Source organism: Theropithecus gelada, chromosome 9, assembly GCF_003255815.1.
Source record: "Theropithecus gelada isolate Dixy chromosome 9, Tgel_1.0, whole genome shotgun sequence".
Classification (NCBI taxonomy): Eukaryota; Metazoa; Chordata; class Mammalia; order Primates; family Cercopithecidae; genus Theropithecus; species Theropithecus gelada.
Genome location: NC_037677.1, coordinates 65,115,349 through 65,138,469, shown reverse-complemented (window position 1 = coordinate 65,138,469; position 23,121 = coordinate 65,115,349). Strand labels below are relative to the sequence as shown.

Genomic DNA, 23,121 nt, shown 5'->3' with positions numbered 1-23,121 from the left:
GTGAAGTGGTGAAGCGGTGAAGCGTAGAAAGGTAGAAGGCAAGAGGGTGTGGAATATGAAGTGTGAATGCAGATGGGAAGAAAGCCGGGGTGGCTGGGTCAATACCCAACTTAGACTTAAAGACACAGGGACCCCAGGAATGGAGACAGCGAATTCCAGGTGATGAGGCAGACATAGCCTGTAAGGGTGAGAGTAAGAGCAGGTGACCAGCTTTGTAGAGGAAAAGGTACTTCCCTGAAGACTGTGGGGCCCATTCCAGCCTGGCTCTGGGAGGACAGCTCCGACCCATCCTCCCATGAATGGGGTGGCCCTGGCCCAGACTAAGGACAGTGCAGGGTGGTCCGGAGGGGCCTGCTATGATCATGAAGTTGGGAACTGCCTAAACCGTCTTCACGGAGCCTTTGTGTCCAGGGGGAAATCCAGGCACATGGAATACAATTTGCAGGCCATGGTTGCTGAGGACAAGGCTGGGTCAGCACTAGGCTGGTTTTCAGTAGATGGCAGCGAAGCCCTGGAGAAGCCTGGGGAGGGCAGAAATGCACAAGAAGGGGAGGAAGCCGGAGCCTGGCTGGTCCTGGTTGTCAGGGGCTTGGGGGGACCCTGCTCCTTTCTCTGGGAGCCCTGAGGCCTCAACTGGAGGACAGGAGGTGGATGTGCTGGTCCCTGAGGCCCGGGCAGCATGAACTGCGTGTGGAGCCAGGATTCGTCTGAGCCCTCACAGGCCTGGCCTTTCCCTGCCAGGGAGGTGCCATTTTCGCCCCCAGCAGCCTCCATCCCCGGATCCTGAGCCCTCAGGGACCCTGTCGAGGAAGCAGGAATCAAAGACCCAAAAATGTGTTTGGGCGTGATGGCGAGTGCCTGTAGTCCCAACTACTCGCGAGGCTGAGGCAGGAGAATCGCTTGAACACGGGAGGTGGAGGTTGAGGCGACACTGCACTCCAGCCTCGCGACAGAGCGAGACTCCGTCTCAAAAAAAAAAAAAAAAAAAGAAAAAAAGAAAGAAAGAAAGAAAAAAAATTAGCCGGGCGTGGTGGGGCGGTAATCCCAGCTACTCGGGCAGCTGAGGTGGCAGAACCACTTGAACCCGGCAGGCGGAGGCTGCAGTGAGCCTCTCGAGATCGCGCCACTGCCCTCCAGACTGGGCAACAAGAAAGACTCCGTCTCAAAAAAAAAAAAAAAAAAGATATTAGCCGACAGTACGTTTTGAACATTTGATTTTGCTGAAGACAGTGAGTGACCTGGCCTGGCTGAAGCCTTAGGTAGGAGGTGGGTACACAGAAAGTTCAAAACTGACCGCCTGTGCTGTCGGCCTGAAGGAGACGCGCGGCGTGAACCGGAGGGGGCGTGCTCCGTTCCCCCGCCAGGTCGCCGACCGGCAGACCCTTCTCCTCAGCGGGCGGCCGGACACTGTGGGGACGCCTTTGTTTCCGCCGCTCACGGTGTCTGAATCCACAATTTGTTTACGTGGTTATGGAGCCGGACTTGGGCATCGGAAGGGCGGTCTCTTTCAGCACAACAGTGGGGCTCCAGGAAGGCGGAGAGACGCGGGGATCCCAGCTGGAAGGGCGGACTGCGCTGCCTGGCGGTGGCAGGGGAAGGGGTGGAACCCCATACCCGGGCTCTAACCAAGAGGCCCTTTTCTTAAGTCTCTGCAGCTTGGAGTGTACCACCCGAGCAGGTCCCGGAGGCAGCCGATGCTGTATATCACTCAGAACTTTAAAGTTTGTTTGTTCTGCGACAGGGTCTCCCCACTTTGCCTAGGTTGGAGTTCAGGGGCGCTATCTCAGCTCACTGCATCCTCCACCTCCTGAACTCAGGCGATCCTCCCACCTCAGCCTCCTGAGTAGCTGGAACTACAGGCATGTGCCACCAGGCCTGGCTAATATTTTAATTTTATTTATTTATTTTTTTGAGACTGAAGTCTCGCTCTTGTTGCCCAGGCTGGAGTGCAGTGGAGCGATCTCGGCTCACCGCAACGTCTGCCTTTTGAGTTCAAGCAATTCTCCTGCCTCAGCCTCCCTAGTAGCTGAGATTACAGGTGTGCGCCACTGCACCTGGCTAATTTTTTGTATTTTTAGTAGAGGCGGTGTTTCACTATGTTGGCCAGGCTGGTCTTGAACTCCCGGCCTCAGGTAATTTGCCTGCCTTGGCCTCCCAAAGTGCTAGGATTACAGGCGTGAGCCACTGCGCCCAGCATGTTTTTAAATTTTTGTAGAGATGGGGCCTCAATATGTTGCCCAGCCTGGTCTCGGACTCCTGACCTCAGGTGATGTGCCCGCCTTGGCCTCTTAAAGTACTGGGATTATAGGCGTGAGCCACCACACGGAACCTAGATCATTTTTTCTCAACTTTTTTTTCATGATCGCCATCTTAAAGATCTTTTCTAGATGTTTTTTCCTAGTTCCCCACCACATGACATTTTAATAACATAGATATACCGTAACGTATATCTTTTTATGTCCTGTGGCCCTTTGGAAGGCAACAAACCATTATGTTACCTAAGATTTATTTCCTTCCCCTCACAGCCTCGCCATCCCACTACCCCCATGCACTCATACCACAATTTATTCCATACTTCATTAGAGATTAAGTTGAGATTAAAGCTTCCCTATTTCATGCTGCCATGAACAATCTTGTAATTAAATCAGTGCAAAAGTAGGAATGGAATGTATGCTTTAACGAAATGTATGTATTTATACTGCAAATAGCCCTGAGCGAGAAAGGGTGTACCAATTTACACTTCAACCACAATGTGCCTCAATGACATCTCCCTGCATCCTTTCCAGCTCTCTTAATTACTCTTTTAAATGATCATTAATTTGAAAATTAGTTGCAAAGGCTTTGCATTATTTTATTTAATTTGCATTTATTTGGTTACCACTCAAAGGGACACTTCTCAAGCCTATGGATCATCTGCATATTTTCTTTTTATTTTATTTATTTATTTTTTTGAGACAGAATTTCACTCTTGTTGCCCAGGCTGGAGTGCAATGACACAATCTCGGCTCAACACAACCTCTGCCTCCCGGGTTCAAGTGATTCTCTTGCCTCAGCCTCCTGAGTAGCTGGGATTACAGGCATGCGCCACCGTGCCCGGCTAATTTTGTATTTTTAGTAGAGATGGGGTTTCTCCATGTGGGTCAGGCTGGTCTCAAACTCCCCACCTCAGGTGATCTGCCCACCTCGGTCTCCTAAAGTGCTGGGATTACAGGGGTGAGCCACCATGCCCAGGTTTCTTTTTTTTTCTTTTTGAGAGGGAGTTTTGCTCTTGTTGTCTAGGCTGGAGTGCAACGGCATGATCTCAGCTCACCACAACCTCTGCCTCCCAGGTTCAAGCAATTCTCCTGCCTCAGCCTCCCAAGTAGCTGGGATTACAGGCATATGCCACCACGCCCGGTTAATTTTTTGTATTTTTAGAAGAGACAGGGTTTCTCTATGTTGGTCAGGCTGGTCTTGAACTCCTGACCTCAGGTAATCCACCCGCCTTGGCCTCCCAAGGTGCTGCGATTACAGGCATGAGCCCAGTCATCTGCATATTTTCTTTTGCAAATCTCAGGGTTCTGTTTTTTTATTTGTTTTGTTTTGAGACAGAGTCTCGTTCTGTCACCCAGGCTCGAGTGCAGATGCATGATCTGAGCTTACTGCAACCTCCGCTTCCCAGGTTCAAGTGATTCTCCTGCCTCAGCCTCCAATTAGCTGGGATTACAGGCACGTACCACCAAGCCCAGCTATTTTTTGTATTTTTTTAGTAGAGACGGGATCTCACCATGTTGGCCAAGCTGGTCTCCAACTCTTGACGTCAGGTGATCCACCCACCTTGGCCTCCCAAAGTGCTGGGATTACAGGTATAGCTACTGCCCCTGGCTTTTTTTTTTTTTTTTTTTTTTTTTGAGATGGAGTCTTGCTGTGTCACCCAGGCTGGAGTGCAGTGGCACAATCTGGGCTCACTGCAAGCTCCGCCTCCCAGGTTCATGCCTCAGCCTCCTGCCTCAGCCTCGTGAGTAGCTGGGACTTACAGGCGCCCACCACCACGCCCAGCTAATTTTTTGTATTTTTAGTAGAGGCAGGGTTTCTCTATGTTGGTCAAGCTGGTCTTGAACTCCCAACCTCAGGTGATCTGCCTGCCTCGGCCTCCCAAAGTGCTGGAATTACAGGCATGAGCCACCACACCTGGTCCAGAGTTGTGTTTCTTGAGGGCTGTTTGGTGAGCGGTGGTTTGGGGATCCTAGCCGACTAGGGGGTCAATCATGGCAGTGTTTAGCAGCTGTGAACCTACCTGGAGCAAATTAATTACTCTAACCTCTCTCTGTAAAATTCGTAAAGTGGGGTAAATAATAGTACTCATCTCCCATTGGGTTGTTTTGAGAATTAGCTGAAATACCAGTAAGCATTTTATTTATTTATTTATTTTGAGATGGAGTCTGGCTCTGTCACCCAGGTTGGAGTGCAATGGCATGTCGGCTCACTGCAACCTCTGCCGCCCGGGTTCCAGCGATTCTACTGCCTCAGCCTCCCGAGTAGCTGGGATTACAGGCACCCACCACCACGCCTGGCCAATTTTTGCATTTTAGTAGACACAGGGTTTCACCATGTTGGCCAGGTTTTTTTTTTTTTTTTTTTTTGAGATAGAGTCTCGCTCTGCTGCCCAGGCTGGAGTGCAGCAGTGCAATCTTGGCTCACTGCAACCTCCACCTCCCAGGTTCAAGCGATTCTCTTGCCTCAGCCTCCCAAGTAGCTGGGATTACAGGCACCCGCCAGCACGCCTGACTGATTTTTGTAGTTTTAGTAGAGATGGGGTTTCACTATGTTGACCGGCTGGTTTTGAACTCCCAACATCAGCTGATCCACCCACCTCGGCCTCCCGAAGTGCTGGGATTACAGGTGTAAAACAGTGCACCCAGCCTACTTCACATTATTAAGAAATCTATGAAAATATCATTTTAATGGCTGTAACATGTCATCACACAAAATAATTGGAGTATAACAGTTTCCATCAAATCTTAAAATATCATCAATTTTAAGTCCCACCATTATTTTCTGTACTACTAAGAACAAATTCTGGCCTGGCATGGTGGCTCTATGCCTGTAATCCCAGCACTTTGGGAGGCCAGGGCAGTCAGATCACCTGAGTTCAGGAGTTCCAGACCAGCCTGGCCAACCTGTCTCTATTAAAAATACAAAGATTAGCCTGGTGTGGTGGCATGTGCCTATAGTCCCAGCTACTTGTTGGGAGGCTGAGGCAGGAGGATCACCTGAGTCTGGGCAGGGGAGGTTGCAGTGAGCCGAGATCATGCCACTGCACTCCAGCCTGGGCGACATAGTATTATTATTATTATTATTATTTGAAACAGGGTCTCACTTTGTTACTGTGCCTGGCTAATTTTTGTATTTTTTGTAGAATTGGATTTTGGCCACGTTGCCCAGGCTTGCTTCAAACTCCTCAACTCAAGCAATCTGCCTGCCTCAGGCCCCCAAAGTGCTAGCATTACACGTGTGAGCCACCACGCCCAGTCGTGTTATTTATGATTGCATTTCTTTTCTTTTCTTTGAGGCAGAGTCTCGCTCTGTCACCTAGGCTGGTGTGCAGTGGTGTGATCTTGGCTCACTGCAACCTCTGCCTCCGGGGTTCAAGCCATCCTCCCACTTCAGAGTCCTGTGTAGCTGGGATTACAGGCGTGTGCCACCACACCCGGTTAATTTCTTTTTTACTACCCTTGATCTTTGCCAAAAGGATGAGAAGTGATAATTTAGTAGAGACGGGGTTTCACCATGTTGGCCAGGTGCGTCTGGTACTCTTGACCTCAGGTGATCAGCCCACCATGCTCTCCCAAAGAGCTAGGATTACAGGGTGACCCATGACGCCCATCTGATATCACTGTTTTTTTGTTTTTTTGTTTGAGACAGAGTCTTGCTCTGTCGCCGAGGCTGGAGTGCAGTGGCGCGATCTCCGCTCACTGTAAGCTCCACCTCCTGGGTTCGCATCATTCTCTTGCCTCAGCCTCCCGAGTAGCTGGGACTACAGGTGCCTGCCACCGCGTCCGGCTAATTTTTTTTGTATTTTTAGTAGAAATGGGGTTTCATCATGTTAGCCAGGATGGTCTCCAGCTCCTGACCTTGTGATCTGCCCGTCTCGGCCTCCCAAAGTGCTGGGATTACAGGCGTGAGCCCCCGCGCCTGGCCAATATCATTGGTTTTAAAACACATACCTGGCCAGGCGCAGGGGCTCATGCTTGTAATCCCAGCAATTTGGGAGGCTGAGGCGTGTGGATCACCTGAGGTCACCATGGCGAAACCCCATCTCTACTAAAAACACAAAAATTAGCTGGGCGTGGTGGCAAGCGCCTGTAATCCAAGCTACTCTGGAGTTTGAGGTAGGAGAATCACTTGAATTCGGGAGGTGGAGGTTGCAGTGAGCTGAGATCATGCCATTACACTCCAGCCTGGGTGACAGAGCAAGACTCCATCTCAAAAAAAATAAAAAATAAAAAGCAGAAAAAATAAATAAAACATATTCCTATCTTATTGAGGCTAAACCGTACAACATGTGTCTTACAAATGATAGCAAAGATAACAAATATATGCTTAATCTCTGGAGGGAAAGGGCTTTCTAAGCTTAAAGACAAACCTCAAAGGAACATATCCATGGCTTTGACATCAAGAAATTTAAAACTTCTATATGTCTAAATATTAAAAAGCAATCATAGGCCGGGTGCAGTGGCTCACACCTGTAATCCCAGCATTTTGGGAGGCTGAGGTGGGTGGATCACTTCAGGTCCAGAGTTCCAGACCAGCCTGGTCAACATGGTGAAACTCCATCTCTACTAAAAATACAAAAATTAGCCAGGTGTGATGGTGCATGCCTGTAATCCCAGCTATTTGGTATTTTTTCTTTTCTTTTCTTTTCTTTTTTGGGATGGAGTCTCCCTCTGTTGCCCAGGCTGCAGTACAGTGGCAGGATCTCTGCTTACTGCAACCTCCACCTCCTGGGTTCAAGTGATTCTCATGCTTCAGCCTCCCAGGTAGCTGGGATTACGGGCGCCCGCCACCACACCCGGCTAATTTTTGTATTTTTAGTAGAAACAGGGTTTCACCATGTTGGTCAAGCTATCTCAAACTCCTGACATCAAGTGATCCACCCACCTGGGTCTCCCAAAGTGCTGGGATTACAAGTGTGAGCCACCGCGCCTGGCGTATCCCAGCAATTTGGGAGGTTGAGGCATAAGAATTGCTTGAACCTGGGAGGTGGAGGTTGCAGTGAGCTGAGATCACATAGCGGCACTCCGACCTGAGCAACAAAGTGAGACCCTGTCTCAAAAAAAAAAAAAAAAAAGCAATCATTAATAACAGGGCGAGCATCATAGCTCACACATAGAATATTCCCAGTGCTTTGAGAGGCCAAGGTGGGAGAATTGCTTAATGCCAGGAATTCAAGACTAGCCTGGGGAACATAGTGAGACTCCCATCACTACAAAAAAATTAAAAAATTAGTCGGGCCTGGCTGAAAGTGCCTTTAGTCCCAGCTACTCAGAAGGCCGAGGTTGGAGGATGGCTTGAGCCCAGGAGCTCAAGGCTGCATTGAGCTATGATTGGGTTACTGCACAGAACAAGACATTGTCTGTAAAACAAACAAAAAATACCACCACAAAACCACAAAAATATTAAAAGGTAAGCAAACTGAGAAGAATGTTTGGGGCAACTATCCTAAGGGCTAACAGCCTTAATAAAGAGCTCTGTAAACTATAAGAAGTATACCAAGACATGGCCGGACCTCACGCCTGTAATCCCAGCACTTTGGGAGGCCGAGGCAGGTGGATCACGAGGTCAGGAGATCCAGACCATCGTGGCAAACGGGCAAACCTCATCTCTACTAAAAAAACACAAAAAATTAGCCAGGCGTGGTGGCGGGTGCCTGTAGTCCCAGTTACTTGGGAGGCTGAGGCAGGAGAATGGTGTGAACCCAGGAGGCAGAGCTTGCAGTGAGTGGAGATCGCGCCACTGCACTCCAGCTTGGACGACAGAGCAAGACTCCGTCTCAAAAAAAAAAAAAAAAAAGAAGTATACCAAGACATAAAGACCACTGAGGCAAGATGATGAACTCTTTTTGTTTTTTTTTTTAGACGGAGTCTTGCTCTGTTGCCCAGGCTGGAGTACAGTAATGCAATCTCTGCTCACTGCAACTTCCACCTCCCAGGTTCGAGCGATTCTCCTGCCTGAGCCTCCTGAGTAGCCGGGATTACAGGCGCATGACACCACGCCCAGCTAATTTTTGTATTTTTAGTAGAGACGGGGTTTCACCATGTTGGTCAGGCTCGTCTTGAACTCCTGACCTCGTGATCCACCTGCCTCGGCCTCCCAAAGTACTGGAATTACAGGTGTGAGCCACCACGCCCGGGCTGATGATGAACTTTTTACTTAAAAAAAACCTTTGGTTGAGTGTGGTGGCTCACGCCTGTAATCTCAGTACTTTGGGAGGCCGAGGCAGGCAGGTCACTTGAGGTGAGGAGTTCCAGACCAGCCTGGCCAACATGGCAAAACCCCATTTCAACTAAAAATTTTTAAAAAGTAGCCAGGTATGGTGGCGCATACCTGTAATCCCTCTACTTGGGAGGCTGAGGCACGAGAATTGCTTGAACCTTGGAGGCAGAGGTTGCAGTGAGCCAAGATTGCACCACTGTACTCCAGCCTGGGTGACGGAGTGAAACTGTCTCAAAAATAAAACCAAACAAAAAAACCTTCTTTCATTGCCAGACATGGTGGCTCACACCTGTAATCCCAGCACTTTCTCTGGGAGATTGAGGTGGGATGATTCCTCGAACCCAGGAAGTCAAGACCAGCCTGGACAACAAAATGAGACCCCAGTGCTAAAAAAAAAAAAAAAAATTATCTGAGCAAGGTGGCACATGCCTGTGGTCCTACCTACTCAGGAGGTTTAGGCAGGAGGATTGTTTGAGCCCAGGAGGTAGAGGCTGCGGTAAGCCATGTTTGCACCACTGCACTCCAGCCTGGGTGACAGTGAGGCTGTGTCTCAAAAATAAATAAATAAATAAATAAATAAAAATTAAAAACCTTCTTTTAAGATCAGTTGAACAGTTTATATAAAAGAGAATTGGCTACACATGTATGAAATTTATTCTGCCTCACTACTATTCTTTTTCCTTTTTTTTTTTTGAGACGGAGTTTCGCTTTTGTTGCCCAGGCTGGAGTGCGATGGTGTGATCTCAGCTCACTGCAACCGCTGCCTCCTGGGTTTAAGCGATTCTTCTGCCTCAGTCTCGCCAAGTGGTTGGGATTACAGGCATGCGTCACCATGCCTGGCTAATTTTTTTTTTTGAGAGGGAGTCTTTCTCTGTTGCCCAGGCTGGAGGGCAGCGGTGTGATCTCAGCTCACAGCTTCCTCTGCCTCCTGGGTTCAGGCAATTCTTCTGCCTCAGCCTCCAGAGTAGCTGGGATTACAGGCGTGCACCACCATGCCCAGCTAATTTTTGTATCTTTAGTAGAGATGGGGTTTCACCATGTTGGCCAGGCTGGTCTTAAACTCCTGACCTCAAGTGATCTGCCTGCCTCGGCCTCCCGAAGTGCTGGTATTACAGGTGTGAGCCACCGCACCTGACTGGAGTCTCTCTTGTTGATTACCTCAGCCAAAGTGCCTTCTGAAATAGTACCACAGATGTGTGCTTCTAGTTCTGTTTGTAGCAGAGGGCATGGCATGTACTGTCATTCACACTGCCTGCTCCATCTGCATCCCCCTCACATCCAGCAAGAGTTTTCCTTTACACAGGGCTTATTACTCCTCTGCTGATCACTTGCCAATGCCTTCTCTTGGAGTTAACACCCTTGCCAAGGCCTAAGTGGCCTTTGAAGATCAGGCCCTGCTAGCTCTGGGCTCCTGTCTCTCTTCGATATCCTCTCTACTTTTCTCAAACCTGTCAAAACTGGATTGGGACTCCGTGGCACTGGGGTTGGAAACATGCTTTGTCCGCATCTTCCCAGGGTGGCACTCAGGCCTGCACTAGCTAAGGTACCCCTGCGGCAGGGTCCAACACTACCTTATCGTTAATTTGTTTATTGTCTGAATCTGCTAGAGCTGGGGTGAAGAGGGCAGCCAGATCAGACATGGGGAGGCCTGGGAGGCTACGGCATCTTCGGTTTTGGGCAGTGCTGCTAGAAACCACGAACATTACTCATCTTGCAGCATGTGTGCACATGGGGTGACCCGGGGGCCTCCTCGAATGCAGCGTCTACGCCTGGGGAATGGACGCACTATTACCAGTTCCGCCCTGGGAGGATTCATCGCTAACCTACCGAGCACAGAGGCCGGTGCGCACCCACGGAGAAGCCCGCGCTCGCAAGTCCTCCTGGTGCCGGGGCCGCAGGGCATTCAAGACCCGCCGACCGTGGGGCTGGTCAAGGGGTACACAGGGTGCGAGTTCGTTAGTCAAATGCGGGGTACGGACGCGAGCCACAGGCACGGGAACCTCGCGCCGACCGGGGCCCTAGGCCCGACGACGGCAGGTAAGCGGAGTGGAGGCACACGTGGCTGGGACGTGCCCCAGGCACCATCCGGGTGGCTTCCGGCGCGGGACGTCCGCAGCCCCGCAGCTCCCAGGACGCTAGACAATCTGCGACTGATCAGCTTCGGCCGGTTTGGTGATAAAGGGGAGACAGGCCCGCGGCGAGTGGGAACGCCTGAAGGCCGTGCCTCTCCTTTCAGGTGGGCCAGGGGCAAGCCGGTAAGAGCCTGGGGCAAGGGATAGAAAGAGGACCACCTCATCACAACCCAGAGCTCGGGACTCCTATGCAGTCCCATAGGGAACAGGCGGCCGCCATTCCCCTCCCCCACGCTGGCGGGTAAGGCTAAAGAACGGTTTCTTTTTTTCTTTTTCTTTTTTTTTTTTTTTTGAGACGGAGTCTCGCTCTGTCACCCAGGCTGGAGTGCAGTGGCGCGATCTCGGCTCACTGCAGGCTCCGCCTCCCGGGCTTACGCCATTCTCCTGCCTCAGCCTCCCGAGTAGCTGGGACCACAGGCGCCCGCCACCTCACCCGGCTAGTTTTTTGCATTTTTTAGTAGAGACGGGGTTTCACCGTGTTCGCCAGGATGGTCTCGATCTCCTGACCTCGTGATCCGCCCGTCTCGGCCTCCCAAAGTGCTGGGACTACAGGCTTGAGCCACCGCGCCCGGCCTTTTCTTTTTTTTTTTGAGACGGAGTCTTGCTCTGTCGCCCAGGCTAGGCACTGCAACCTCCGCCTCCTGTGTTCAAGTGATTCTCCCGCGTCAGCCTCCGAGTAGCTGGGATTACAGACGCCCGCCACCACGCCCAGCTAATTTTTGTATTTTTAGTAGAGACGAGGTTTCACCAGGTTGGCCAGGCTGGTCTCGAACTCCTGACCTCAGGTGATCCACCCGCCTTGGCCTCCCAAAGTGCTGGGATTTCAGGTATGAGCCACCAAGCCCGGCCTGAGAACGGTTTCAAAGGAACTCCCAAATTCAATATTCGCGGGAAGGCGCAGGCGCAATAAAAAGCCGGGCGGGTTTTTGGGTGCGGATGCTGAGCCCAAAACCCAAGCGTGTAATAATCCGCCGGCGGGAGGTTGGATGCGGGGGTGGCTCTTGAAGTTACGCTTGAGCTACAGCTCTTTGTGACGCAACCGGGCGGTGCGGGCAGCTGGCTGCGCGTGTGCAGAGCTCGCACAAAAGGCCTTCTTAGGTTGTGCAGGCGCCCGCTGGCCAGAGTCGCAGAGGGTCCTCGTTTGCAATCCAGCGACCCCCGTGGGTGCTGTTTTTGCGAGAACTGTTTGTCCCCATAACTCTGGGAGGGCCACGGGGACCTTGGCGAGCTGCGGGCTGCCATCCAGAGCCGTGAGTGGTTCGCTGAATCTCCGCACCGCCGCCGAAGCCTGCAGGCTGCGCCGATTCTGCTGTGTGAGAAGTCGGAGGCGGCGGAGCGGAAGCGGCCGCCGCAATTTCCTTTCCTCCACGTTGGCTCTCGGCCGGGCCCCCAACGTCCGGGGTGCCGACAGCTGCTGCTCAGGACAGCTTTGGGGGTGCGGTCGCCGGACGAGAAGGTGTTGGGTGTTGCAGTCGCCGGGGTGGGTGCATCCGCCCGGTTTTTGCTCCGTGCGGGGGCGGTGCGGGCCCGGGGGCACCTCGGAGGCGGAGGACAGCTTAATTGGCCCTCTCAGGTCTGGTCCTCTTCCCTGCCTTACGTTTTGTTTCGACGCAGGACCGCGTAAGGAACCATGATGTTGGACACCGAAGGTGGAAAGGGGATTCGTGGTGAAGGTCTGAGGCTTGCCCTGGTCTTGCTCAGCAGATGAAGTCCAGAGGTTTTTTTCCGGTGAGTTAGAACTAGGTCGCGGGAGTTCGAGGCCGGGGCGGGCGGGCCGGCGGGCGGGCAGCCGGGGCGCCCTTTGGCGAGGCGCGGGTGACTGCACTCACCGCTGTGTTGCTCGCGCCCGGCCGGCCGCTGTTACGCAATGGAAATTTCGAAAGCCCCGCCTGTCCTCCTGGCCTTTGAGAATGCGGCACATCTGGCAGATTTTGTCTTTACTTACCTTTGAACACCAGCTTTTCTTTTATGGGTGTCTTTTTTTTTTTTCTGAGTTGGAGTCTCTGTCACCCAGGCTGGAGTGCAGTGGCGCGATCTCGGCTCACTGCAACCTCCGCCTCCTGGTTTCAAGGGATTCTCCTGCCTCAGCCTCCCGAGTAGCTGGGACTAGAGGCGCGCACTACCACGCCCGGCTGATTTTTGTATTTTGGTAGAGACCGTGTTTCACCATGTTGGCCAGGCTGGTCTCGAACTTCTGACCTCAAGTGATTCGCCCGCCTCGGTTTCCCAAAATGCTGGGATTACAGGGGTGAGCCACCGCGACTGGCCCAGTGTCTTATTTCTAGAGGATAAATTGGCATAGGTGGGATTTTCTCGTCGATCTTGAGAAAACCGCCAAGTAATTAGACAAATAATAGTAATGTTTTGCAATATCTCGAAATGTAACATCTTGTTTCTAGTTTTGATGTTCCTTGAAAAGGAGCATTCTTCGGAAAGTTAAAATGTCACGTCTTAATTTCAGTTTTCCTAATCAAGATTTGGTAATTGAAGAGTGTTTGCTCATTTAATTATTCACCTGGCTCACTATACGGTTGAAGACACTAAAGCCCTGGGAAGTTTTTTTGCAGTACATAAGTTTCCTGAATACTTTCTATCAGAATGTGCTTGTTCCCATTATTAGACTGGAAAAAAGAAATGAGACTGATAAAATTCTATTTGGATGAAATTGACAGCTTTTGGCAAGACGTTTGTAGTATTGACTTAACTATGTGAATTTAGTGTCAGTAACGGAAAACGACCTGTAAAACAAGAACCAAGTACATTGGAAGCCACCTTGCAGGGGGCAACACTGGGTTTGGCTTCAGCCCTGCAACTTGGAGCATTTTAGCTTGGTAACACTGATCCCCTTTGAGGTGAGTATTGGGCATGCAATTTGGATTTGAATGAGAAACCGCAATGTGGCTGCTGGTAAGGTAAAACAGAAATGTGCCAGAGCGAAACAACTCGCAACGACGTATGTTTGCTGTAAAGTCACAAAGTCCAGGCTTGATAATGTTCGGAGAAATTGATAAAAGATGTGTGATGTAGACATTAGTAGCAAGGACTTGAGAGGAATTCATTCTGAAACTGCTTTGAATATTGGATGTTGTTGATGGGTTGGAAACATATCACCTTGGGAGTGAGGTTTTTTTTTTTATTGGAGTTCTAGGAGTTGGTAATATCGTGGTCATTATGTATAGGCTGAAGGGGTGGCCTGCCCCTCCACACCTGTGGATGTTTCTCTCGTTAGGTGGAATGAGAGACTTGAGAAAAGAAATAAGACACAGAGACAACGTATAAGAGAAAGAAAAAGTGGGCCCAAGGGACCGCTGCTCAGTATACAGAGGACCCGCGCCAGCACTGGTCTCTGAGTTCCCTCAGTATTTATTGATAATTATCTTTACCATCTTATGAAAAGAGAAGTGGCAGGATAATAGGATCATCGTAGGGAGAAGGTCAGCAGTAAGCCATATGAATAAAGATCACTGTGACATGAATAAGTTTAAGGGAAAATGCTGTGCCTTGATATGCATATGCAAACATCTCCATAAACCTTTTTAGTGCATAAAGAGCAGCATTGCCGCTAGCACCTCCCACCTTCAGCCCTAAGGTGGTTTTCTCCTTTCTCAGTAAACAGAACATACAATCACTGAGATGTTCCATTGCCCAGTGACGGGCAGGAGACAGATACTTTTCTCTATCTCAACTGCCAAGAGGCTTTCTTTCCTCTTACACTAGTCCTTCTCAGCACAGACCCTTCACGGGTGTCAGGCTGGGGGACAATTAGGTCTTTCCCTTCCCACGAGGCCATATTTCAGACTATCATACAGGGAGAAACCTTGGACAATACCTAGCTTTCCTAGGCAGAGGTCCCTGCGACCTTCCGTGTGTATGTGTCCCTGGGTACGTGAGATTAAGAGAATGGTGATGACTTTTAACCAGCAAGCTGCCTTCAGGCACTTGTTTAACAGAGCACATCCTGCACAGCCCAAAATCCGTTAAACCTTGAGTCACCACAGCACATGTCTCTTGCAAGGACAGGGTTGGGGGTAGGGTCACAGGTTAACAGCATCTCAAATACAGAACAAAATGGAGTCTCTTATGTGTACTTCTTTCTATATAGACACAGTAATAGTCTGATCTCTCTTTTCCCCACAATAGGCTTCACAAGTTACATAATTTGTAGTGGGGACATGGAATAGACATTTCATCTCTGTCACCCAGAGGTGGTTTTAGGTTTTAAATTCTGTATTAACGGTTGTTTTCTTTCCAGACTGCAAAATTTAAAATGGGGCAGAAGGTATAACAGCACTGGCAGAAGAGCTGGCTTTGAGAGGATGAGGTGTGATGCTTATGGTGGAGGTACGTGAGGATTTGCAAGGTTCGGCAAGTAGTCTGTTCCTTTGTCTTGGTGTTTTATTTGATTGATTGTACTTTGTCTTTCAGGGTATGGAGGCTTGGATGATTACAATGGCTCTAATGATGGCTATGGATTTGGGTTAGATTTGGAAGAGGTAAGGTAAGAACTGAATTTCTCTGTTGAAGGATGCTTACACTGTTGTTCATCTAGACCTCAATTACTGTTTTTCAGGAATGTCTCATCACAGATACAGGGATAGTGGCTCTACTTTCCAGAGCACAACAGGACACTGTACACATGTGTGGATTACGGTACAGAGCTACTGACAATGAGACATGCATGGATTACCTTACAGAGCTCCTGAGAATGACATTTATAATGTAAGTGTAAGATGAACTCACAAGTCAGTATTTCAGTATGGCAGTAAAAGTCTGAGCCTTATTCTATAAAGTGAGCACTACGTTAGAAATTTTAGTTTTATTTTATAACATTAGAAAGTTGATTTAATTCTTGGAAATGCCTTGTGTTGTAGTTTTTTTCACTGCTCAATCCTGAGAGAGTACACATTGAAATTGGTACTGATGGCAGAGTAACTGGTGAAGCAGATGTTGAGTTTGCCTCTCGTGAAGATGCTGTGGCAGCTGTGTTAAAAGACAAAGCAAATGTGCAGAAGTGTGATTGAGCATTTGTGGGCTCTTAACAGGTGATTGTGTGACTAACATTTACAATTGAGAAATAGAAAAATAAGGATATATGAGAAGTTTCCTCTCCAGTAATAGATTAATTCTTGGGGGATGGGGGGCAGTGTGTTGAAGCAGGTTTGGATTTTAAAAATTAGTATAACAGGGATTTGTGATGCGCACATCTTGAAGTATATATCCTTAATTGACAATATAGATGAATATGTAAAGGCTAGATTTTGGAGTTAAAGTAGATGACCTAAGAGAAGTAGCTAGAATTTTCTTTGCCAAAGTATTTGAAGTTCACAGATCTGCTTCTTTAAAAACTTTATAAAAGTGCTTATCCTGTTTTGTTTCACCAACAAACATTTTCAAACTTTTTTTTTTCTCATTTCAGAACACAGATATGTAGAACTCTTCTTGAATTCTACAGCAGGAGCAAGTGGTGGTGCTTTTGGTAGCCAAATGATTGGAGACATGGGTTTGCGTAAATATCGTTAGTTTCTTTAAAAACCAAAATGTTTATATATGTATAAGTCAGTTATAAATTAAGCTAATCTATTTATTTAATGAGTTTAGCATAACAGACTTAGGCAAAGAAAGCAATTTCTTGATATTTGAATTTTGTATTTGTCTTTCTTAAATCCTTGTGAGTTAGGAAGTTCCTTAGGATAGATAATTCAAATCAGATTTAAGTACTCTTAGGGGAGGGGACTACAGAGTGAAACTACTTAAATTTTCTGAGTATAAAGGTTAAATCTAAAATAGCAAAACAGGATTAAGATAAATGCGGGCATAATTAGGTATTGACATGCCTTTGATACATCAAATTAAGGAGGAAACCCCATTAAATCCAGTCAAGCAGTTTCGTAAGATCTTCACAAAATGCCTCTACTTATGGAATCGTGGAGTTTAGTCCTGCTGAAGTGTATACCGTTAGCACTTTGGTTTATCAATATTTTACTAGCTGAAATGATGGATAGAAGGGTAGCCTGGTTATAGACAGTAGGCAGAAGGAGGCGGAGGGGTTATAGTAATATAAAATCAAGACTGGAAAATCATAGAGAATTACAAGTCTGGTACCACCAGATACTACATTACATAAGGAACAAGGTTCTATTGTTTTCTTAACAGCAAACCCGTCCAGTTACGGTGGCCCAGCCAGCCAGCAGCTGAGTGGTGATTATGGAGGCGGATGTGTGTGGTGGCCAGAGCAGCATGAGTGGATACGGTAAGCCTGTTTTTGTTTTTTTAATATACTTAGAATAAGTTTTAGGCAGATTTCTTTAGTTGGGAAGATGCAGGCTCCTTTTTGGTGAAATCAGGTTATTACATGTATGCTTTCAATCCAAATGTAACTGTTTTTACTAGCTTAATTTTCAGAAACAATCATTGGGAGGGGGAAGTGTTCTGTGAATTAAAAACTAGTCATTGCAGCCGGCTGGAAATAGTGGCTTACGCCTGTAATCCCAACACTTTGGGAGGCCGAGGCGGGTGGATCACGAGGTCAGGAGATCGAGACCACCCTGGCTAACATGGTGAAACCCCGTCTCTACTAAAAATACAAAAAAATTAGCCAGGTGTGGTGGTGGGCGCCTGTAGTCCCAGCTGCTGGGGAGGCTGAGGCAGGCGAGTGGCGTGAATCTGGGAGGCGGCACTTGCAGTGAGCAGAGATCACATGACGCCACTGCACTCCAGCCTAGGCGACAGAGCGAGACTCCATCTCAAAAAAAAAAAAAGAAGAAAACTAGTCATTGCAACTTTGGTGGAATACTGTCGAACCAGAAAATATCTGCCTCCATTTATTAAAACGGTAAATAAAGTTGTTCACTTTTTTGTCTTTTGGTTAGCATTAAATCAATTTTAGATTTAGGTAGAATTTGAAATAGTAGAATGGTGGTTGGGTTCAGGACCATGTGTATTAGTCAGTTAACCTAGGATTGGTTTTATTTATTTTTTTTCAATTGGTCTAAAGAATGGTGATTTTGGTATTATAATCTTACCCCACAAAACCCTTTTGCAGACCAAGTTTTACAGGAAAACTTCAGTGATTTTTCAATGAAACATTGCATAGGTAAATATTCTCTCAAAAAATATAATTTAAATTCCCAATAGCAAATATTGATATGTTGTAATAATATTTTCTATAGCAGTCAATGACTCTGACTTAACTCCATAGAGGCTGCCATTTGGGCACAGTGAGTTGCCTTTAGTCCAACTTGGTTGTCACACTTCCTGCCCACCATGAATAGGAAAAGCAAGAGACTTCTCCTGTGTTTCCTTTTCCCAAATGCCATTTGAGGGACACATTGTGAACGTTTATGGTAAATGTTTTAAAAAGATGCCTTGTTTAGCTTTAAAAATACGAAGTAATTTTGCAGTTTTTGAAAAATACTAGTTTTCCTTTAAACTTAATTGTTCACGTTGATCCTGAAGAATTTGTTAAAATGGTGGCACAAGAGTCTGGCAAGTTGGTACTGCAGAGAAAAGGGGTTAATTGAGGCTTGTTTGGAGTCGGGATTGCCCTTTCCCAAACATGCGTCTCACCACTTGGACAGCAGCCATTTGTACTTGTATACTTCTTAAACTTTTTCTTGGAATACTATATTTTATTTGACTGGTAGTCTGAGATTACTCCTAACTTGTCAAATTGATCTCTCTGCAGGTAACCAAGGAGCAATGAACAGCAGCTACTACAGTAGTGGAAGCCGTGCATCTATGGACGTGAATGGAATGGGAGGGATATCTAGCATGTCCAGTATGCGTGGTGGATGGGGAATGTAATTGATCGATCCTGATCACTGACTCTTGGTCAACTTTTTTTTTTTTTAAAAGAAAAAAAAACTTCAGTTTAACAGTTTCTGCAATACAAGCTTGTGATTTACGCTTACTCTGTAAGTGGAAATCAGGATTGTTATGAGGACTTAAGGCCCAGTATTTTTGAATATAGTACTATCTAGGATGTAACAGTGAAGCTGAGTAAACTGTAACTGTTAAACTTAAGTTCCAGCTTTTCTCAAGTTAGTTATAGGATATACTTAAGCAGTAAGCGTATTTAGGTAAAAGCAGTTGGATTATGTTAAATGTTGCCCTTTGTTGTCACCTTACATTGAACACTGGATGCATGTTCAAAGACATGCTTTTATTTTTTTGTAAAACTCAATATAGGAGCTGTGTCTACAATTAAAAATGAAACATTTTGGCATGTTTATTAATTTTAGTTTCATTTAGTAACCTGTGAGGCACATAAGTTTAAGCCTTTTTTTTTTTTTTAAGTTAATGGGAAAGATTTGAGATGCAATACCAATACTTTAGGATTTTGGTCTTGGTGATTTTGGTCTTGGTGTTTGTATGAAATTCTGAGGCCTTGATGTAAATCTTTCATTGTAGTGTGATTTCCTTTTAGGTATATTGCGCTAAGTGAAACTTGTCAAATAAATCCTTTTAAAAACTGCACTGTGTCTCATCTGTGCTTCAGTGCCATGTGAACTGAGTCTTGGTGCTCTGTGCTCACATGGGGCCCAGGGCCACATCTCTGGCTGTGGCAGAGCGGCTTGGCAGTTGAGGCTGTTGTATAGATGTCTCCAGCTCACAGATGGTTCCCTCCCCTCCCTCCCGAGGCGTTCACAGATGGTTCCCTCCCCGCTCCCAAGGAGGAGTCCTACTCTTGTCTCAGGCTGGATTGCAGTGGTGTGATCTCGGCTCACCTGCAATCTTCACCTCAGGCTGAAGCCATTCTCCTGCCTCAGCCTCCCAAGTAGCTGGGGTTACAGGCGCCCGCCAACACTCCAGGCTAATTTTTTTGTATTTTTAGTAGACACTGGGTTTCACAATGTTGGCCAGGCTGGTCTCCAACTCCTGACCTCATGTGAGCTGCCCACCTCAGCCTCCCAAAGTGCTGGGATTCTAGGCTTCAGCCACTGTGCCCAACCTTCACAGATGGTTTTCAAATTGAGGTTTTGAATTTTGTATTTTTGGCTCATTCCTAAAAATTCCACTTGGAAGCAAAATTCCGTGTAAATCTCCTGAGGTAAAATGATGGATAGTGGTTGAGAGCTAATAGGACTAGTTGAAATGAACTCTAAATATATCCCCGTTTTGGTAGTTTGGAGCTGCAACGTGATGCTAGAAGTATTCAAGCTGCTTTAAAGTAGTCCTGAAAAGTGTGGCCCCAGAGTTCCTTCAGTAGATGCTTAGGGGCACTGCAGTTTGGGAACCGATGCTACTCTTTCATCCCATTGGATTCAAGTCCCTGATAATGAAATTAGAATGTAGCGTCTGAACTAGGCTGTCACATAGGCTTGTGCCCTTTAAAGCAAAGTAGATAAGCTTTCTCTTTCCTGTGACTACACTGAAGCTTTTCTAGAGTTTGTTGTTGGGTTAGGGCTAGGTAGGGTGGACAGAGTGGCTTAGTATCGGTCATTTCTAACCATCTGCCCACAGGAGCAGTGCATGCAGGAGACATGGAGGGCTTTGCAGATCCTACCTTGCTTGCCCTACCAGGTTGCCCTACTAGGACTGGACACTAGCAGAGGGAAGGGTCTGGAATGTGTATTGTTGGTTTTGTCTTCAGCAGGTCTAGAGAGAGCAGCAGTTTTCAGTGGGGAGGCAGTGTTGAGAGTTGTTGAGTTGTATTCTAAGCCTGGTTACTGCCCTTGAGATCTTGTGTTAATAGAGTTTGGTATTGAGGCCCAGTATTGAGAAGGCTTGAGGGTTCCTTCTCTGGGTCCTTTAGTTAACTGTGGTACATTTAGGGATAAAGCTTGCCCTGTCAGAGAAGGGACTAGAACTAGGAACTCGGAGTAAGGTTAAACTAAATCCAGAGCCGTATGGCTTTTAAGAAGTGAGTCTAGGCCAGGCACGGTGGTTCACGCCTGTAATTTCAGCACTTTGGGAGGCTGAGGTGGGCGAATCACCTGAGGTCAGGAGTTTGAGACCAGCCTGGCCAACGTGGTAAAACCCTGTCTCTACTAAAAAATACAAAAATTAGCTGGGTGTGGTGGTGCACACCTGTAATCCCAGCTACTGAGGCAGGGGAGAATCGCTTGAACCCGGGAGGCAGAGGTTGCAGTGAGCCAAGATCACGTCGTTGTACTCTAGTCTGGGCGACGAGCAAAATTTCTGTCTCAAAAAAAAAAAAAAAAGTCTAGAAGCATTATAGTTCTTTGGAATCTTGTGCTCCATAGCTTGTTTGCAGTGACTTAACCTCCTGACATTGTCAGTTGGAATCTGCATTTTAAACAAAATCCTGACCACTCACCCCTACCTCAGTTGACTTGGGAAGTGCTGTCTTAGAACATCTATCCTTCATTTCTCAGGCTGGGTAAAGGTGGTATGCCACCAGAACAGAGACTGGAGATTCCAAAGTTAGGGCTTGGAATATGTTTGAATTTCTGAGTAGGAAAGTTATCTTGACCAAATATTGCCAACTTTGAAAATGGTATGATAAATTTTCACTTAAAAATAAAGTGTCAGGCACAGAGGTGGGAACCTCCTGCATGTTTTGATTGAGCTGAACAGAACAGAACAGACTTGAAGTAGGGGGAGTGATAGATTATTCTGCTTTTGTGTGTGCAGAAGAGAGCTCAGACTCAAATGAACTGACTTGCCTAAGGCTGCCCAGCAAGTTAGGGGTCCAAACTGGGTGTATTGAAAAGGCATAGGCCGGGTGCGGTGGCTCCATACCTGTAATACCAGCACTTTAGGAGGCCGAGGCAGGCGGATCATGAGGTCAGGAGATCGAGACCATCCTGGCTAACACTGTGAAACTCCATCTCTACAAAAATACAAAAAATTAGCCAGGCGTGGTAGCAGGCACCTGTAGTCCCAGCTACTCGGGAGGCTGAGGCAGGAGAATGGCATGAACCCAGGAGGCAGAGTTTGCAGTGAGCCGAGATCACACCACTGCACTCCAGCCCGGGCGACAGAGCGAGACTCCGTCTCAAAAGAAAAGAAAAGAAAAAGGCACAGATGTCATATATGCCAGTTGGGGGTAGTGAGTGATAGGCAGTTTTTTCTGAAAGTTTGGCCCTGTGTGAGACGCAGCTGCTACAGTGAGGTGAGGGAAGGGGAGGGCTGCCAATGTGCTTCCCTAATAGGGTTGGAAACCTGCTAGGACATGCTTTGGAGCAGGTCAGACCTCGTCTTGAAGTCTGGCTGCACAGTCCTAAGCTGTATAGGATGGAGGGTGAATCCTTGAGCCTTCCCCAAGCTGCCATCTTTTCCATCTTTAGAGCGGTCTGAGGGAGTGAGTGACAGAGGAGGAATCTCAGTTGAGGGTGCCATGCAAGCATCTACCAGGGCTGACCAGGTCATGGAGGAGCCTGCTTCGTGGGAAGAGCCCGGAGGAGGGGTGGGATCCTGAGGCCTGGATTTGGTGGGAAGGGAAGGTAGGGTCGAGGACAAGATGTATGTATAGAGGTGAAGGACTGACTGCTGGCTGTCTGGACTTGACAAGGCTGTTATCTCTACTGTTCTCTCTACCCAAAGAGATCCCCGGGCCATTGGCTCTTTGAAGAGGGGGGGTCTCTGAGGGAAGGACTGTAAGCCAGTCCTAGCACTGCATTTGAAATGTAAAAAATGGCTGCCTGGCAAGTGCCTTTCCACAGGTGTCTCTATCTGTAACCTATCAAACTCCCAATTATGTGAACTACTCTTGCACTTTGGTGACAGGCTTGGGGTCACTTCCTCTGCCTGTTGATGGCAGGCTGACCCTGCAAACTGCCCTTGGCTCACCAGGCACAGCCCTGCAGGCTCTAGGGCAGCACCTCCTGCTCACACTGGGCTGGGGAACAAGGGGTGCGCTGAGGCCTCCTCCAGTAGTAGGCTGGAGGTGAGGATGTGGTGGGCTCGTTGGAAGCTGACACAGGCTTCTGCATGTGCCAGAGTGAAAAATAAATGATTTTATTGCAGGGCCAACGACAGGTAGTCACAGGGCATGGAATGGCAGATCTCTTGACTGAAGCAGAGAAGGCACACTGACAGACCCCATGTGTGTCAAATGCTGTGCACAAATCAGGTTTTTAGAAGGGAGGTAGGAGAGGAAAACTACTCACTAGCAGAACTGAACTGCTGTAAAATAGGTTAAATTCTTTGAAAAGTGAAAAATGATAGTAGCAAAATCATGATGTTACATCTGAACCAGAGTCGTGATGTAACCAAGTACGACGGAAGTTTCCATCCAGAGGAGTTAATTCCAAACAAATCACGGAAAGGTGAGAGCTTCTGGTTCCAGCACACTATCTTCTGGAGTGCCAGTGGCTGGGCAAGAAATTTGATTTTTTCCTTTGATTCTCTTGGGAGAGAACACATTTCTCAAGCCCCTGGTTGGCCCCTGGAGACCCACAGGGTTTGGCACTGTCGGTGAGGCTGTGTTCCTGAGGATGGATGCATAAGGGTCTTTTTTTTTTTTTTTTTTTTTGGAGACGGAGTCTCGCTCTGTCGCCCAGGCCTGAGTGCAGTGGCCGGATCTCAGCTCACTGCAAGCTCCGCCTCC

The 23,121-nt window shown here is 47.7% G+C and overlaps 1 protein-coding gene and 1 pseudogene across 2 annotated transcripts in view; both read left to right on the top strand.

The window, feature by feature from the left end:
* The window catches only part of DDX50 (DExD-box helicase 50), a 155,231-nt gene that overhangs the window by 70,817 nt on the left and 61,293 nt on the right, over nucleotides 1–23,121 (top strand). The window lies entirely within an intron of this gene.
* Nucleotides 14,867–18,845, top strand: LOC112631214 (annotated as a pseudogene).